This window comes from Vombatus ursinus, unplaced genomic scaffold (assembly GCF_900497805.2).
Source record: "Vombatus ursinus unplaced genomic scaffold, bare-nosed wombat genome assembly UNPS02014893.1, whole genome shotgun sequence".
In the NCBI taxonomy this organism is placed as follows: domain Eukaryota; kingdom Metazoa; phylum Chordata; class Mammalia; order Diprotodontia; family Vombatidae; genus Vombatus; species Vombatus ursinus.
In genome coordinates this window covers 2,777,062-2,796,863 of record NW_020954671.1, presented here as the reverse complement: position 1 = coordinate 2,796,863, position 19,802 = coordinate 2,777,062, and the positions used below count along the sequence as shown (strand labels likewise).

Sequence of the window (19,802 nt, the reverse complement as noted above, 5' to 3'; positions counted from 1 at the left end):
TCTCTCTCTCTCTCTCTCTCTCTCTCTCTCTCTCTCTCTCTCTCTCTCTCTGCCCATTTCTCAATTAGGGAATGCACAGTCACATTTTTCACATAGCTTTCTGATGGTGGCATTTGCCTGTTTGTGACAGAAAAATGAATTGGAATGATGTTTAGACATCACCTTCCCTCCCTTGTATATCATCAAAATATCATTTTTCAGCATCTCCCATCATAGTCTCAGGTGTATTCATAGGGGAAATAGAAATACCGCTAAGGAGAACAAAGATGTGAAAAGTAGCTGGGTTGGACCAGGTATTTATAGAAGAGATTTGTGGCATCAAAGGATCAATATGCAAAGTATCTGAAGCAGAAGAAGGAGATACCAAGAGAGTGAAAAAAATCCTCAGTCTTTCTTTATTAGTACTAAAAAAGGTGAATGAGGAAACATCAATTGCCAACTGAATATGTCTACCTTCCCATCTATAGAAGATATTTATGAGAAATGGATACATAAATTGAGGTTATATTCTATGGGGTATTCCTAGGAAACAAGCAGGTTTTTGCAAGCAGTATTTAATAATGGATCACATATTTATGATTTTGTAATTGACTCTAAAGTATAAAGAATATAAAATTTCTTTTTGCTCATTTTTTATTGATTATGAAAAAAAGTTTTTGATTTAGTAGAGCAAAGGCTCATATCCAACAAAATGGCTTTCATATGTAAATCAAAATAATTTAATATTTCTAAAAAAATAACAGAAATAACACTGTTCAATGACCCTCTGTTCACAAACCTGTGATAAGGCATATAATGGGGAGCTATATGCTCACCAAATGTATTTGCGACTTTGATGGAAGAGATCCAGAAGAGAGTCTAAGTTAAAAATGGATTCTTTGTGTTATGGGGGTTTCCTCCAGGGCTTTCTTTTTGTGAATGACATTGTGCTTAGTACATCAAGTCTCAAAACTTTTCAGGGAATCCTGGAAGAACTTTGTAGCCACTCAAAAGAATTTGACCTACCATCAACAAGAAAGACAATTAAAACACATCTGAGATTCCACCTTATACCCTCAGAACATTGATAGATATATATGCCAAACAAGACAAAGAGAAAAAAGAAACAATATATCAAAATATTTATAGCAACTCTCTTTTGTAGTTGCAAAGAACTGGAAACAAAGTAGATATCCATTGATTGGGAAAAACACTGAATAAGTTGCAATATGTTAAGCTATGGGAATATTACTATGTTAAGAAACAACAAACCTGATGAATACAGAGAAATATGGAAAGACCTGTGAATGGATACAAAGTGAAGGAAGCAGAAGCAGGAAAACAATATAAACAATGACTACAATAATATATATCGAAAGAACAATAACAAAACAATCTAAACTAAATACTGTGAAATTATGACCAGACTTGGCCTAAAAGAATAGCTATAAGAAGGACGCTCCTGCCTTCTCTACAGAGTTGGGAAACTGTGTGTTTAAAATACTCCTTTTAATGTCACAGTTTTTCAAGGTATTGCTTAGTTTTGCAGAATTTTGTTTTTCTCTTTTGTTTTAGGGATAATTTTCTGGGCTTCGTGGAAGGAGGGGCACGTTGGGAAATGTAAGTGACATAGAAACTAAATCAATAAAATTTTATTTAAAAAAATAGGACTTTGTTTCAGTGGAAGCTTGCGGTCATCAAAGGAGTTTTGCAGTTTCCCAAAGGCAATCAAACCTGATCTCCTCTTGTGCAATTTTAGGCCCAATTCATTATCCATCTATATTGCTTGTCCTAGATAAACATACTGATGGACAAGTTATATAGGTCGCCAATCTGATGGGTATAAGGTGGAGTTTCAGACTTGTTCTAATTTGCGTTTCTCTTATTAGCAACTTGGAGCAATGTTTCATATAGTTTATAACAGCATAAATTTATTGTTTTGTGAATTGTTTGTTCATATCCCTTGACTTAATTATCTATTTGTGAATGGCTTTTGATATTTCATATGTCTGTTAGTTACCTATATGACTTGGATATCAGATCCTTACCACAGATGTTTGATACAGTTTCCCCCATAATTCACTGCTTCTATTCTTATCCTTGTTATGTTAATTTTGCTCATGCAAAAGCTTTTTGACTTTGTGTTTAATAGGTCATCCCATGAAGTGCTGAGCCTGCACTTTTTGTGTTATCTTATTTGATCATCACTACTATGTGAGTTAGGTGCAATTATTGTCTTCATTTTACATAAAAGGAAACTGAGGCATACAGAGGTTAAGTTGCTTGCCCAGGGTCACTCTTAAGTATCTGAAATCTGATTTGAACTCAGATCTTTCTGACTCCAAGTCCAGTACTCTTTTCATTGTGTGACCTAGCTGTTGTAGCCTCTTTGTTTATATTTTATTCAATATTTGTACATTAATATTCATTATAGATATTATTCTCTAGCTTTATTTCTCTGCTTTGTCTATCTCTGTTTTAAGTTTCAAAACCATATTTGTTTTCTAGATGGTTTTTGGTCAGATCCTTTCTTTTCTGGTCTTTGCAAACAATTTATGCTATAATGGAATTAATTGTTCATTAAAGATTGGATAGAATTCATTTGTAAATACACCTAGTCCTAGGGATTTTTTGCCTTTGGGAGTTCATTCTGGGGTTGTGTTATTTAACATCTTTATCTCTTGTTCTGCTGACCTAGTATTTTACATTTTTGTAAATATTCATTCATTTCATTTATCAGTTTTGTTGGCATATAACTGGGCAAAATCTTTTCTAATTCACTTTTCCAACAATTTTCTCTTTATTTGTTGTGAATTTTCCTTTTTAATTTTTGATATTGACAATTTCATTTGCATTTCTTATTTGGATTAGATTAACTAATGGTTTAACTATTTTACTAGTCCCCTTCTTATTCCTTACCCTCCTCCTCCCAAAACAAGAAATTCCAGATCCTAGTTTTATTTGTCGATTTAATGTTTTTTCTTTCAAGTTTGCTTATCTTTTTTGATTTTCAGAATTTCTGTTTTTGCATTTGTTTTGGTTTTTGATTGGTTGATTTTCTAATTCTTTTTATTTGCATGCCTATTTTGTTGATTAAAGTATTGAGAGATATCTTTTCCCCTGTGACTTGAGAGTGTATCTCAAAAGTTTTGTTACATTAACTTGTCATTTTCTTTGGAGAAATTACTTATTATTTCTGTGTTTTATTCCTTGAACCTCCAATACTTTAGGATTTAATTTTTTAGTCTCCACTGAAGTTGGAATCAGTTCTTCAAATACATTTTATTGATTATAATATTTATTATATTGCAATCAGTAAAGTATGCTTTGACTAATTTTGCTTTTCTGCTTTTGTACATGAGGTTTTTATGTCCTATCACATGATCAATTTTTGTAAATAAGCCATGTACTTTTGAGACATGATTAGTCTAAGCTCTAATTCTTCCATTTAGTAATTGCCAGAGAGTTATTATATTTAACTTTTCTAAAATTCTATTCAGCATCTTAACTTCTTTATTATTTATCTTTTTGTTAAACTTGTCTTTTTCTGAAGGGAGCATAATGAGATCTATTTCTTCTTATGTTCATCAAATTTTCCTTAAGATACTTAAATACTATGTCATTTGGTATATATATGTATATATACATAAACATATGCATATATACATATATGGATATATATAAGCAAGTATATGTATGTATGTGTGTGTATATATACATATATATACACACACATACACATATCCATATCCATATGGATGTATATATAAGCACGTAAGGAATTAAAAACATGATCCTTGCCCCTATCAAACTTATGAAATACTTAAGGAAGCTATGATATACTATGTATATAATATTACTTAGCTTCTCTGTCTCAATTTCTGCATCTGTATAATGAGGGGGATTAAAAAAGATGATTTAAAAAATCTTTTCCTTTTCTAAATCTATGATTAATTATGTATATGTAGTAGAAGGAGTAGGCCCTGTATGTTGGAGGCCCACCACTGTGGAAAGGGGTTTGTCATTGTGTGACTTAAAAGGAAGAAAAATAGACATCTCTAGACTCTTAGTCCCCTACTCCCCTACTCCAAGGGAGATTTTTATTCCTTCCAGGAGTGGAAGCAGGAAACTGAGGCCAGAGGCCACTCTGCTTTCCTCAGAGAGAGGGGTGGGGTATTGGACTAGAAGTATATCTGTCTGCTCCCTTAAATATTATTAATCTAGGGAATATGATTGGGTTCCATCTAATTTCTGATCACTTTGTCATGTTGGGGAGAAGGAGGCCCCTTTCCCAAGAAATGCCAGTTCCTCAATGAACACATATAGCAAATAGCAAAGAAGTCCGTTTATCCAAACTGTAGCAAAACAGAAATCAGAGAAGGTATACAAATGACAACACATATTAGACAACACAGACTGAAGGAACTCTCTCATTGGGAGTAAGATAACTCAACTCAACTCAACTAAGAGAGAGTGTCCTAGATCTCATCCAAGGGGAAACTCCCTGAAGTCTCTAGAGTAGCAACATGGGACTAGGAACGTGATGGAGACTGCCAACTCCTCTCATGTCTTCCCAGACTCTTTTCTTTCAGCAATCTGAAGTAGGGTTGACCTTTTCCCTCTTCTCTCTTGAAGTTAGAAGCCAGGAGTGCTAGCACAAATACAATTTCTTTATTTTACAGGTAAGGAAATTGAGGCTCAGAGACATGAGTGACTTGTACAAGGTCATACTATCAATAGAGTTGGCAGAGCTGGAGTTTAAACCGTAGTCTTCTTGCTCCAAGTTTGGTGATCTTTCCATTAGTGTGTAAAAAATCTTGAACAATTGACTTTGATACTTAGCATTTGCTATCAAAGCATCGCAGAATAAATATAGTCTTGTCTGGCCTAAATTTGGCATTAACACTTAGATCACAGTATTTGAGGACATTTGGTTTTTTTTTTGTTTGTTTGTTTTCGTTTTTTTTTTTTTTTGTTGTTGGTTTTTTTTTTTTTTGAGAGGACATTTGTTAAGAAGCAGATAAACAAAAACTGTGCGAATATACAGGCTTGTCTGGTACAAATAATCACAGCAAACACATGTGATACCTTCTTTTCAACTCTGACTCTATTATCATTACCTTGAAAGATCAAATGCTATTCCAGATGGAAGCACACATTCTAGCCAAATTAAAATACATCTTGTTTTTAAAGACCACAGGCAACTGTATAACCTCTCTGTGTATTCTATTACCATGTTTAACAACCTTCTCAGTAAGAATGGAGTTTCTTTTTTGAGCACTAACCTACATCTTATGCTGCATGATAAGGTCATTTCTTTTCATTATTTCTTTAAAAGAGATAGACAGTGGTAGAACCTTGTCTTATGTAAGGTAATATATAATAGGCACATGCTAGCAAAAAATAGTATAAGAAGCCATTAGTATATTTGCATAAGTATTAAGATATGTAAATATAGTGGAACCTTTTATGTGAGCAGACAAGCTAATATTTATGTTAATTTTTTAAAATTGGATTTCATTGCAACAGGGAACTCCCAAATGAGGACACTCCCTATATCAATGCAAATCTCTACTTGCTCTACAAGCCATATTCTTTTTTTTTATTATTGTTGCAAAGCAGTTGGGGTTAAGTGACTTGACCAGGGTCACACAGCTAGGAAGTGTCAAGAGGCTGAGGCTGGATTTGAACTCAGGTCTTCCTGACTCTAGGATCAGTGCTCTATCCACTGAGTCATCTAGCTGCCCCAACAACCCATATTCTTAGAGTTTCCTAGAGCAATGAAAGGTTAAATGACTTGTTCAGGATTACACAACTAATTTGTTTCAAAGGTGGAGCTTGAACCTAGGTCTTCCTGACTCTAATCTATTAGACCACACTGAAAGGGTGTTAATAATCTCTTACATTTATACAGTGATCTCTCCCCTCCCCATATATACATATATGTATATATATATATATATGTATACACACACACACACATATTGAGAAGCAGCATGATGTGGTGGATAGAATAATAAGTCTGAAGTCAGGAAGACCTGGGTTGAAATTCCACCTCTGAACTGCTTTCTAGTTATGTGACATCATGCAATGCCCTTAATCTCAAACTCTCAGGCAACTCTCTAAGATTTGAAAGCTAGTTTTGTGATGATGGGTAAGGCACTTCAACTCTTTGCATCTCAGGCATCGCTCTAAGACTATCTACTTATTTATGGATGATTGGGACCTTTGTTTCAAACAAATCACAGATCCTTGATGTATTGATGTTTATAAACAGTATTCTCATTTGTTCTCACAACAACCCTGTGAATTAGATAGTACAAGTATTATTATCCCCTTTAGAGGTGAAGAAATAGAAGCTCAAAGAGATGAAATGGAGATCACACAGTTAGTGATGGTAGGAGCTGGAACCTGCCTGAATTCTGGTCTTCTGAATCAAAGTCTAGTGTTTTGTTTTGTTTTTTTTTGTTAAAGGGGACAAGGATAGAAACTGTAAATTATAGGCATCTCATGACTTTAAGTGACTTTATTGACTGTCCCCATGCATGGAACTCTTTCCTTCATCTCTGCCTCCTGGCTTCCCTGGCTTCCTTCATGTTAGCTAATCCCACCCTCATAAGAAGCCTTTCCCAGTCCTCCTTAATATTGCATTCACTCTGAGATTGTTTCATTTGTTTTTAGTTATTTCAGTCATATCTTATTCTTTGTGACCTCATTTAGGGTTTTCTTGGCAAAAATACTGAAATGGTTTGCTATTTCCTTCTCCATTTCATTTTACAGATGAAGAAACAGAGGCAAACAGGTTACTAGCTCAGGGGCACATAGCTAGTAGGTGTCTGAAGCTGGATTTGAACTCATGTCTTCTTGACTTCTGGACCAGCACTCTATCCACTGTGCCACCTAGCTGCTCTTACTCTGAGATTATCCCCTATTTATCATATGTATATACATACACACACACACATATACACATATACACACATCAATCCATCTATCTATCTGTCTGTCTGTCTTGCTTGCTTGTACATAATTGTTCACATATTTTCTCCCCCCTTACACTGTGAGCTCCTTGAGAGAAGGGACCTTTTTTTGTACCTTTTTTATGCCCTACACTTAGCACAGTGCCTAGCACTTAGTAGGTACTTAATAAATGTTAGTCGAATGACTGACTGGTGATCACAAAGAACTATCATAATTTCATCTGCAGGTCACCAAAGACTATACTCATTTCCTTTTTTTTGTCAGCATTACTAAGCTAGTAGAGGAGAGGGATGCTTTAGCTATAGTTTAATCTAGATTTTGGCAAAACTTTTGAGAAGACATTCCATATTATTGTTGTGGAGAAAATGGAGCAATGTTGACCAGATGCTAGTATAATTAGATGATATCAGAACTGTTTGGATGGCTGGACTAAGGATAATTGTTTATAGTTCACTGTATAGTGGAGTAGCCCAAGGATCTGTGCTTCACTTTGTACTGTTTCACATTTTTATCAGTGACTTGGATAGATAAACAAATAGCATGCACATAAAATCTTCAGATAGCATAAATCCGAAGGGTAATAGCTAGCACAGTGAGCAATAATCAGGACCCAAAAAGATCTGGGTAGGATGCAGAATTGGACTAAATCCAATAAGATGAAACTTATGGGGATGTATGTCAAGTGTTACACTTGGATAGAAAAAAAATAATCAACCGCACAAGCACAAGAGGAGAGCCTTGGTTAGACAATAGTTGTTCTGAAAATGGTCTGGGGGTCTTAGTGAATGTCAAGTTCAGTATAAGTCACTAGTATGATATGGCAGTCAAAAAAGCTGAAGGGATCCTGAGTTTCATTAAGAGAGTCATAGCTTCTAGGAATAGAGAGGTGATAGATAGTCCCACTGTTTTCCGCCCACTGCCACAATTTAAGAAGGACATGAAGCTAGAGAGTGTCTGACAAAGGCAGGATAGAGAAAGGCCTCTAGTTTATGTCAAAGGAGGATTAACTGAAGGAACCAGATGGAGAAGAGAAGACTTAATGGGGACCTGATAGCTGTCTTCAAGTATTTGAAGGATTGACATAAGGAGAAGTGAGCAGACTTGTTTTGTTTGACACCAGAAGGCAGAATCAGGAACAATAGTTGAAAGTTGCCAACATGCCAATTTAAGATTTTTGTCAGGAAAAACTTCCTAAAATTAGAGATGCCTGGCAGTGGAATGTTCTGCTTCTGGAGGTAATGAGTTCTCCTTTTTTGGAAATCTTTAAGTAGAGTGGACAGTCACTTGTTAGCTGTATTATAATTGGGGATTCTTTTTGGATCTGGATTGGCATAGAAGGATGCTGGGGTCCCTTCTAACCCTCAAATTCTGTGATTTTTTACTTTCTAGCACACCATGCCGTCTTCCTCTTAGTTACTGATAATTAACACAGTAATTACAATTAAAGCATTATTTAAGGTTTTGAACAATACAGATAATTTGACTTATTTTGTAACCAATCTATAGAATAAAAAGCTCTGTGATAATGGGTTCTCCTATATCTACTTTTACATCTAAATAAATGATCTTATAAAGAAGTCAGAAATTATATGATTTGGTGTCCAGTAATATTTTAGCGATGGTACTTTAAAAAAACATACCTTGAAACCCTGGTTGCACTAATACAAACTGAACAGTGTCCATTGTCCTCAACCATCTTCACAGTCACCAACATATTTATTGATTATTAATAGAGTTTAGAGTTATATTTATCGACGCTATTTTAATTCTGAGTCCACAATTGACGATCCCAATGTAAAAACGTGAGCTCCCTTTAAAGAGCTATATAGTTAGAAGAGTCTTGTGGAGGGGGACACTGGAGATGCTTCTATAATCCATTTGTTAGTGAACTTGCAGGAGGAAGAGAGAGGAAAGAAAATGTTTGGGCGTTTATATAAATAAGTGCATTACAGCTCATGTTTACCCATCCAGATAATGGAGCCAGCAGACTCTATTGTGTTAATCATTTCTATTTGAAGAAACAGGTCATAGCGTTCAGACTGATTGATTCCTGACATACGTTTCTAGGCTTGAATTCAGTATTCCACAATCAACTGGAATGGAGAGTTATGCTACCCCTACTGAGGCTAGGCTGTTGGGTGGTCCAAGTTCGGTCATCCACCCCAACCCTCTTCTGGCTTTGGAGGTAAGAGAGAGCATTTAGGAACAAATATACCCAGGATCACCTTAGAGTTGGCAGAGGTGTTTGGGAGAATAGCGCACTCTTAATGCCTGAAAGTAGCAGACTATTGACCTGAAGACCTCGTTCTAGGGCCGGGAAAGACCGGAAAAACTGCGGACTTTCCTACTAGTACTGTGTTTTTCTGCACCGCAGGTAAATAGGACCTAGCGCGGGTGTGCAGAAAGACGCTGCAGAAGTCTGAGGGTAACAGGAAGATCTCGGAGATACCTGAAGCTAGTGGACCTTGAAAGGAGGGGATGGAGGGGATGAGGCTATACAGGATCCGCCTAGCCACCGCTCTTCTCTTGGGGTTGGGGTAGGGTGGGGGGAGAAGGCGAGAAAGTGGGGGGGGGGCGAGAGTGGGAGCTGGGGGAGCTCAGAGCGGTCTCGTTTGCCAGTCTGCGTCGGTAGGCACAGCGGAGCTGGGGCGGGTCCATCGTCCCCCCAGCCCAATCCCCAGCCGAGAATGAGGCCTTATGAATAAGCAACCAAGCGAGACGCCCTCCTCCCAATGTCTTAGCGGTGGAGGCAGCTGAGGAAGCAGCAGCAGAAGCAGAAAGCAGCCGCCGCCGCCGCCGCCGCCGCCGCAGGCGCCGAGATAGAATGCCTCGCCTTGGCAGCCTTGGCACCGCTTCCTTCCTCTGCGCGCTGCCCCCCTAAAGGGCGCAGCGCTCAGGTAAGGAAGGGGCCAGGGGCACCGCCCCCTCGGGCGTACCGGTCCCTGCACGCAGTCGAGCCCGCCCCATTTAATGCTTAGGGTGCGGGGTGGTGGCTGAGGGAATGGGGGGCGGGCAGTGGCTGAGTAGCCATTCAGCCCTTGGGGCTCGAGGCTCGCCGGGTGATTCTCTGGGAGAAGTGTTGTTCTTGCGGGGGTTGAGGGCGGTTGATGAGGTGGGGGGGGTGGTATGTTTTCACCCTCTTGGTATATATGACTCGGAGTGGTATAGGTAACCAGGTAGACAGCAGGCCTCAGAGAATTCCCGGGCGTTCCCCAGTTAAAGGCCAGACTCGTTGCTTTCACTCCGGAGGATCCTTTGTGCTAGGGGAACTGGCGAGCCTGGCTTTTGTTTGCCTTTTTCTTTCTCTTCGCTTTTAGCCCCCAGTATTACAACAAAGAACAAGTTCAACAAGACAAGTGCTTGCTTCTGTCAGATGGTCACTCGCTATTCACCCAGTAGCACTCTCCGCAGATCAGCAGGAACAAATGAGGGTATTAGGTGGCGGAAGTCTTTTCTTGCACTTTGCTGAAAAGATACACTTGCGATCAGGGATGTCACTGTACTTGCTTTTTAGAAATTATTTTTATTTTCTCATTGACACAGCTTGATGGTTGTACCAAAAAAGGTCACTAAAATTTCTTCAAAATGACTAAGGGTTAGAATTGGGCAAAGTAAGAAAAACTGAATGTCCCAGTTCTCAGGGAGTATGTTAGAGGGACAGCATCTCAATGTGCACACAAGCTGCATGCGTTTCCTTACTCTGGTCAATGATGCTTATAGTCTGGCAGGTGTCAGGCATGAAAACTAGACTGACAAGGAAGATGCAAGAATTGGAAATGTGGGATTGTTGTCAAGAGTTTGTGTGCTTTGCCATGTTTGCCTACCTGAAAATTGATGCCATCCACATAAGTGATGTGCCCGGCTCCTGGTAACTAATTTCAGTGCACAGCTGAAGGGAGTGGGAAGGAAGGATTGTAGTTATTTAAAGGGCACTCTCATTTTTGGAAGTTTTAGTTTGTAACTCAAATAAACAACACTATTGGGCTTAGATAAAAAACTTTTCTAAGAAGAAATATTAGTTGTAAGTATTTTCCATTGACCTCTCTACATTTTATTTTTACAGATGATGCAGTAAGAGGTCTCACTTGGTCTATAGCCAGTAATTCTTGCACACTAAAACTAATAACAGAGCCTCATTTAATTATTTTCTTGAACTGAGGGTAAAAATGTGGAATTTTATGTTAAAGGACTTTCCTCCCCCTTCAGTTGTAGGTGCATTTTGCTTTATGCAATAGCTGTATTCCTGAAAAGTTGTGTGCAAATTGACAGTTTTTGCATCAGATTTTATATTAAATATACCAGGGAAGCTTGCTGTTTAAAAGAGTACTAGGGTGAATTTCTTTGAAAGATGAAAAAAATCTTCCTAATATTACCGATATTGGGTTTGCTTGAAGTATTGCATGCTTGTACAAAGAGTAAAAAAAAAAGTCTGGTAATCATTCAAATTGCCAAGTGAGGTTAGAAAATCATAGAGTAGGGAAAGAAAGTAACAGGTTAGGTTAGTGAAAATACCTGTGCCATTGAGGAATAAAGGCTTATTAATCAAGATCGGAGAAAACAAGGTCATGTGAGACCTGAAATTTCATAGATGAGCTTCCTTGCATGGAAAATCCACTGAATCATTGAAAGGGAGGGGGGAATGGTATTGCATTTCTGGCTGATGTCATAGATGTTGCAAACTCCTTTCTGTAGGTGAGAGGATGTTATATCACTAAACTAGAGATGAAATGATAAATCATAGCCATGGGAAGATTCTTTCACTGCCCTACATTGCTAAGTTCCAAGGAGAGATCTGGAAGTCTGGCATGTAGAATTTAGATATGATTCTTAAAAATGGAAAGAACACTTCACTAGTGGCAAATAAATCAACCAACCTTGATCCGAAACTTCTTTCTCACTCAGTATCACCTCCTCTTTATAGTAACTTTTTGTATTTCACTTTCCTCATTCTCCACTCCCCCAGTTTTCAGAGACCTGCTCTTTGAAAAGTTCACACATGTTTCCAGCTTATTTAAATTGCATAGAGGATGACTGGAGCATGAATCTGGAAGGATGTAGCAGGACAATGACAATTGTCAATTTGCCCACTGATGCAGATGTTAAAAGGTGCCAGCAGGAATGCTGAAGATAAAACTATGTTGATAGGGCCAGATTTATGGTGATAAACTTAGGCGAGTCATTGAGAAGTTATATTGGAAGTGGTAGACTTCATGGTTAAAAAATTGAGTTAAATAAGAATGAAGTTGATTGATAGAAAGAGGTGTGTTGACATATATTAAAGAAGAAATCATGCACTGGAAGAAAGGATGTGAGACAAGCAAGTAAGGGAAATATCCTTTTTTCTTTCATAAATAATTTGTAGATATATGCATATATGTACACAAACTATGAGAAGAAATCGAGAAAGAAACTTGGGAGCAATGATAAGCTAATGATAGAATTGAACCTATGATAGAATTGAAGCTTTGGGAAGGTCAGGGAAAGCCACATTGACAAGTCTGATCTATTTCTCTCTTTTTCAAATACATTTATTTTTATCACTATCTTTCGCTTTTAACATCGTGCACATTTCCCAGAGCATCTTTCACTTCCAGAAAGCAGTCCCTTATAACAAAGAGGAAAAAAAGTTCAGCAAAATTAACCAACACATTGAAAAACTCTAACATTATGTGAAGTGTGTCTGATCTATTTCTCAAGAAACAAAGACTAACTGAAAATCAAATGCACATGGGAAAGCTATCATTATTAGCATTATTATTTCTTTTGGACCTTTTTTTTGTCACCTTCATTTCCAAGTGTATTCCTTCTCCCCCACCCTCCTTGAAGAGAAGTATCCTATGTATTAAAGACTATTTTTTAAAAAGAGAGAGGAGAAAAAAAGCAGTCAAATAAAATTATACATCAGGTCAAGTAAATCAGATAATACAGACAATATTCCACACCGATAAGGGATAGAACTCAGGATCTGGAGTCAGGATGACCTGGGTTTGAATATTGCTTTAGACACCTACTTGCTAGGTGATCCATGGTAAGCCAGTTAACCTTGCAGCCTCAGTTTTCTCATCTATAACATGGGGAAAATAATATAACCTTTGTGTTATTATGCCTTCCAAATTTCTGCAAACAAGGGCAGGAAATACATTCTTTCCTTCTTTCTTTCTTTCTCTTTTTTTTTAGGGCCAAATTGAACATTATAATTACCCAGCACTCAGTTTCTTTCTTTCTTTTTTTTTGTTGTTTCCATTTCCATTCTAACCGTCACGATCTGCTTACCTCACTTTGTATTAGTTCAGATCTTCCTATTCTTCTTATTCATTGTTTATTACAATGCAAAATATTCCATTATCTTCATGTGTCATATTGTTTAGCCATTCCCTGTGTTATGATAAGACTTTGGAGTGGGATTTAAATAGAGTACTAGTATCAATAATTCATCAATCAATCAGTAAGTGTTTCTTAAGTCTTTGCTATGGGCCAAGGATTATGTTGAGTGTTGGGAATACAACAAAAGCAAAACAGTCCTTGCTCTCAAGGAACCTGTATTCTAATGGGGGAGATAACATGTAAATAACTCTGTGTGTGTGTGTGTGTACACACACACACAGAGGAGATGTAAGGAAACCTAAGAGAAGAAGGCTCTAAATTTGGAAGGATTGGAGAAGGCTTTCCATTAGGGGTAGCATTTGAACTGAGTCTTGAAGGAAACCAGGGAGTCTAAAAGGCAGAGAGGAGGAAGGACATTCCAGGCATGTGGCACAGCCAGTAAAAAGGCGCAGAGATGGAGATGGAGTGTTGTGTATGAGGAATAACAAACAGCTCAGTATGACTGGATCCTAGCTATGTGAAGGAGAATAAAGTATTAGAAGTCTAGAAAGGTAGGAAGGAGTCAGGCTTTTAAGAACTTTAAATTCCAAACAAAAGATTTTATAGTGTATCCTGGAGATGATAGTGAACCACTGGAGTCTATTGAGAAGAGAGGTGACATGAACAGACCTATACTTTAGGGAAATTACTTTGACAGCTGTGCGGAGAATGGATTGGAGTGGGGAGAGATGGAGGAGAGCTAATCCGAAGGCTATTGCAATAGTCTAGACAAGGGATGATAAGGTCCTGAGCTTTTGTCGTGACTGTATGAGTGGAGAGAAGGGGACATATTTATGAGACATATTATATGAAGGTGAAAGTGATAAGATTTGGCAACAGATTAGATATGTGGGTGTGTGAGAAAGAAGAGTAAAAGATGATACCTACATGAACCTGCATGACAGGGAAGATGGTGATACCTTTGAGAATAATAGGGAAGTTTGGAAGAAAGTAGAGTTTTGAGGAGAAAGAGAAAAACATTCTGTTTTAGAATATGCTGATTTCAAGATTCCTATGGGATATCTAGTTCAAAATATTTAATTGACACTTTGTGATGTGAGCCTGGAGCTCTAAGAGTTATTTGCATAGAGATGACAACTGAACTCTTGGGAGCTGATGAGATCACCAAGTAAGATAGTATAGAAAGAAAAGGAAAAAGGATTTGAGATAGAGCTTTGGTAAACACCATGGTTAATGGGAGTGATGTGGAAGAAGATTCAACAAAGGAGATTAAAACTCACATAGAAGGAAAACTAGGATTTAAGGAAAAGGCGCTTTGATTGAGCCTTGAAAGATGGGTAGGATATTGAAATGTGAGGGTTGAGGGAAGAAAAAGGAGACATTTCAATCAACCAATCAATAAACATTTATAGAGTGCCTACTCTATGCCAGGCGTTGTGCTAAGCACTGATGCAAAAAGAGGTAAAAGATAGTCTCTACCCTCAAGTAGAGCACAATCTGATGGGAGAGAAAACATATAAACAAATATATACAAAGCAAGCTATATACAGGATAAATAGGAAATAATTAACAGAAGGAAGGCACTAGAATTAAGAAGGGTTGGGAAAGACTTCCTGTAATGAGATTTTAGTTTGTAGGGAATGAAATGAGTAAAGGTTTGGATTTTGGAATGAGCATGAGAAGAATGCTAGCTTTATTGGGTTGTGTAGTTTAGATTGGGGAATAATGGGAAAAAATTGGAAATAGTATGAAGAGTTTAGTAAAATGATGTAACAAAAATTATACCTCAGGAAGGTTAAAGTGATGTGAACATACAATATGATTGAAGCAAGGAGAAACTATGTGCAGAGAGATCAACCAGCTTGTTAAATTTAATTGAAAAGGTAGCTTTAATAATCCAATGAAGTGATCTGGGCCTGGACTATGATGGTAGCAATGGGGATAAAGATAAAGGGACAATATCAAGTAATATTATGAAGACATAATCAATAGCACTTGATGAATGTCTGGACATAGGAAAAAAAGAATATAGCAGGATGGTAATGTTATAAAACTGGGTCACTGAGAATAGGGTAGTGTCAATGACAGAAATGGAAGATGTAAGAGTGAGATTAGTGGGAAAAGATGAAGTGCTCAATTTTGGACCTATTATATTTGAAGTATTAGGATACCCAAGTAGAAGTATCTTTTAGGTAGTGAAAGCATAAGATTAGATTGACTTGCTTTTTTTTCCCACAGGTATTTGTGTTTTTTTTTTGGAGGGATGTGATGTAGTGGTAAGAGCATTGGACTTGAAGTCAGAAAGATCTGAGTTAGAATACTGCCTTAAATACTTACTAGCTATATGACTTTGGGCAAGTAACAATCTCTCTCAACCTCAGTTTCCTCATGCACAAAAGAGTGATAATAGTGGCATCTACTTTGCAGGGGTGTTGTGAAGGACCAAATGAATGTATAGCCCTTTGCAAACTTTAAAAAAGTAGCTATGTTGGAGACAGCTAGAACTAGCTTGTGAGACAATTGTTAAATTTTCAGTGTGAGCATTTCCACCTCACAAATTGGTGAATGTTACAAATCAGGGTTTGATTTATTGTTTTGTTGATTGTCTAGAATTAAGGCAATTAGGGAGAAAATGTTAACAATACAGATTAAACTTAAAAGTGTGTTGTGGGTACATTTTCTTCCTGGACAGTCAGTTATTAAATATTTATCAGCACACCCCTGCTTAAAGTGTTTTACAAGTGCTACCTATTCTTATTATTGTTAAAAAAACTACACAGAGGAAAATATGACAGATTTTTATTTACTAGTCTCTGAGTTCAGAGAACTCTCACTGCAAATACACCCATGACTTACCCTTATTTGGGTGTGTTTAGAATTCATAGAAGCTGTATCCAAAAAATAGTAATGTAATATGCTGATTTGCCATCAGATACTTCATTTTAGATGTAATTATGAAAAATATAACTGGGATTAAAATAATGGCCTAGTCTTTTTATTAATAGGGCTGTGTAGCTTAGCTATTCATTTGTGGGTTAGGTATTAATTTTTTCTTTTGTAATTAATTTGCTTTTGAACTATTCCTATACCTACATCTATCTTTCTAGAAAATCTTACCCTAATGCTTCATCATAACATAGAAGTGACCAAGGGTGGTTGAAGAATATGCTGGTAGAGCACAGCTTTTGGGAGGTTTTACCATGTTGGGAAGACCAGGTATTGTCTCAGCAACAAACTGAGTTTGCTTTCCAAGATTCTTTACCAGTAGGCTAACTATTTGGCAATAAATTCTTTGGCTATGGTAACCCAAGGGGAAAAATACAAAATGGCCCTTAATTGTATACAGGCCCCCTACTACTTCTTTAGTGACAGTGGCAGAGTGGAAGAAAAAGGGGCAAAGGTGACTTCTCAACTTTTAGATTATATGTAAACTTAGGTGTTGATACTGTTAACATGAAGTCCTTATCCATTGGCCAATAAGTAGACGTATTACTTACTGGTGGAACTAAAACCGTGCTATATATATATATAACAAGAAGTAGCAAGTTGCCACTGAATGGAAGGATGGCTCATAGATTCCCCCTGGAGAAGAAAATTAAGAAATTGATAGTTTTATTTTGAGCCCTAAGGCAACAAGAAACATCATTTCATGGAACATTTGGTTATCTTGTGTTACATTGCTTATGATAAGCATTTTCAAAAAGACCACAATGAAAATAATTACAGCTTATGCCTCAATATCTGTTGCAGAGAATGAAGAAGTGGAAAATTTTTATAAAACACACACCAAGATCTTCCAAATCAAGTCAACATATACTTTTATACTTGGACAACATAGATCAAGATAAGGAAGTGAAAAAGGCCAAAATCTGATAGACTGTATAGAAGCCTCATGCTCATATATCATGAGACTTTTATTAAGAAAAGAATTGCTGAACATGGCAAGCACTGAATAACATCACAAAATATTAAATTGATATAATTTAATACACAGAAAAGGACTCATTACCAATGTGGGGAGGTATACCTGAGTCAGTTGTCTGTGTATAGTCAGAGCACTGACTTGTTAGAACAAAAATAAAAATAAACAGAAATCTAGAAGAAAAAATAAAAATTAGAAAAAGATAGATCACGCAACTGAAAACTCAATTCTGAACTAATTAAACAAGTTTTTGATAATTAAACATGGGTTTCCATTTATTATGGAAGAAACAACAGGCATATACTACAGTAATTTCATGCAGAATTTTAATTGATGTTAATAAATTCCTATAAAAGAGACAAAAAGTGTTCCAAAAGTATCTTTGTCAGCAAACATAAAACTTATTTATGAGGTGGAGAGAGATGATAGCCAAAAGCAAAATTAGTTTACAATATAAACTTTTTTGTAAAATTTTACCAAGAAATGACATTATAAGAAATATTTTCTCTTTAAACAGTGGAGGTTAAAACCACTATAAAGAAAAATTGGTAAGATAACCAGTTGGCCATCCCAAGGGCATGGAAGGATGAAAATGGAGGGAAGACAACAGAAAAATGCAAAAGATCTGCAAAGAACAAATTTTTTTGTTTTACCATCAGGGGCAGTAAAACCATTGAATGAACTCCAATGTCATGGTTCTAGATATGCTTATACAGGCAGCTGAAATAGTACTAAAGGGAACACAAATGGGAAAAGCAGCTGGTTTAGACCAAGTATACACAAAAGAAAAATATGCTAAAAGTGTTATAATTTTGATGGCATCGAGGGGTTGCTTCATAAGACAGTTGAAGAAGATACCAAAAGTTTGGAAAAAATCTTGGACTTAATTGAATACACAAAAATGATAACCAAGATTGACTACTACAGACCTACATTCCTACTTTCCTATAGCTATAAAATTTTGATGAAAATAGTCTATGGGCATTCTTGATAAGAGTATTAGTAGTGAATAAACAAGCTTGGCAGTTGATATTCCACAGTAGACCATATCTTTACTATCACACAGTTGACTGAAAGATGCAAAGAATACAAGATCCCACTGTGCTTACTGTTGATAAAATAAGCATTTAATTCAAAAGAGCAAAATACTCCCTTAAAAGCTCTCTTCTAACAAGGTGCCTCCTATACATAAACAAAACTGTTTAAGATTCCTTGAATGCTGAAAACAGAAATAATCACACTCAAACTTCTGATCATAAATATCAGATGAAGCTATAAAATCAGTAAAGGTCTTTGTAAGTTTGTCACAATGATGGAGGAGATCCAGCAGAGTCCAAGTTAAAGGGAAGCCTGTTCATGAAGTTCGCCAGATGCTTCTGATTGCATATGACATCATTCTGATCTAATCAGCCTGATTTTCATTCCTTCTCTTCATGTCAATGCTTCTGACTTTTCCAGAATTTGCCACTATGACTCAGTTTTCTTCCTACCCTGAAATTTTCCTTAGTGCCCAGGACCTTCTCCTCCTGAAACATCCCTATGCCATGCAGGCCCCCTTTTCCTGGTGGTGAGTACCTTCTGTAGACTTCCATTTTGGAGATGGATCCATACCAGTCATACTTTGTTCCTTTGCTGCCTGTGCCTCTGACTCTCTGGATGTTGCTACCATGCCTTGCACGGATATCTCTCCCCTCCCCCACTTTTCAGCTCTCTTTTATGTATTGGTTTCCTCTATTATAATATAAACTCCTCAAGGATAGGGAATATCTTTCTTTTTGCTTGCATTTGTATTCTGAGCCCTTGGCATAGTGCCTGGCACATAGTGAACACTTAATACAGTGGTTCTAAAAGTATGATTCAAGGGATCTGGGGATCCCTGTTGCCCTTTTAAAGGGTATGTAAACTATTTTCATAATAGCACTAAGACATAATTTACCTATTAAAATGCAATTCTCTTTTCCAACTATATATCTGTGTGAGGCCAAATTTCCTTTGTATACTTCAACAAAAACAATATATTGCAACAGATTGAAATCAGAAGCAGATATGAGAATACAATAATCTTTTATTAGGCTAGACATTAAAGAGGTTTGCAAAAATATGTAAATCAATGCTACTCTTCTCATTACTTTTTTTTGTTTTAGGAAATATAGTTATTTTTCATAAAAATGTTCTTATATTAACATGCAGTGAGTTTTATTGCTTTTTAAGTGAATAAATCAATATTTAAAAATTAAATTAAAATTTTTAATATGGTAAATTTTGATTGCTATCATTCCAGTAAGCAAAAGCATTTTGGGGTCATCAACTATTTTTTAGACTGTAAAGGAGAAATGAGACAAAAAAATTTGAGAACCTCTGGCTTGTCTGCCTGCTTGCCCTCAAGCCCTAGAACATTATAGATGCTTTTAGGAGATACATCTAAAAAGCTGGCCTAATCACCTACACTAGAAAAACTGAGTGGATGAAGATTACCTGTTGCCCAGATTATAAAGTTAGATGAGCAATATATAGTGCTTGTCTGTCCGTCTGTTTGTCTATCTATCTATCTGGCAGTTCAAAAAGATATTAAATTGTGTACAGAATTAAACAATAG

At 36.7% G+C, this 19,802-nt stretch overlaps 1 protein-coding gene across 1 annotated transcript in view; it reads left to right on the top strand.

The window, feature by feature from the left end:
• Nucleotides 1-9,841: 9,841 nt before the first annotated feature.
• The window catches only part of ARMH4 (armadillo-like helical domain containing 4), a 120,818-nt gene continuing 110,857 nt past the window's right edge, over nucleotides 9,842-19,802 (top strand). Inside the window, exon 1 of the mRNA XM_027842933.1 lies at nucleotides 9,842-9,857. The gene's annotated coding sequence lies outside the window, so the exon portion shown is untranslated. The remainder of the gene's footprint in view (nucleotides 9,858-19,802) is intronic.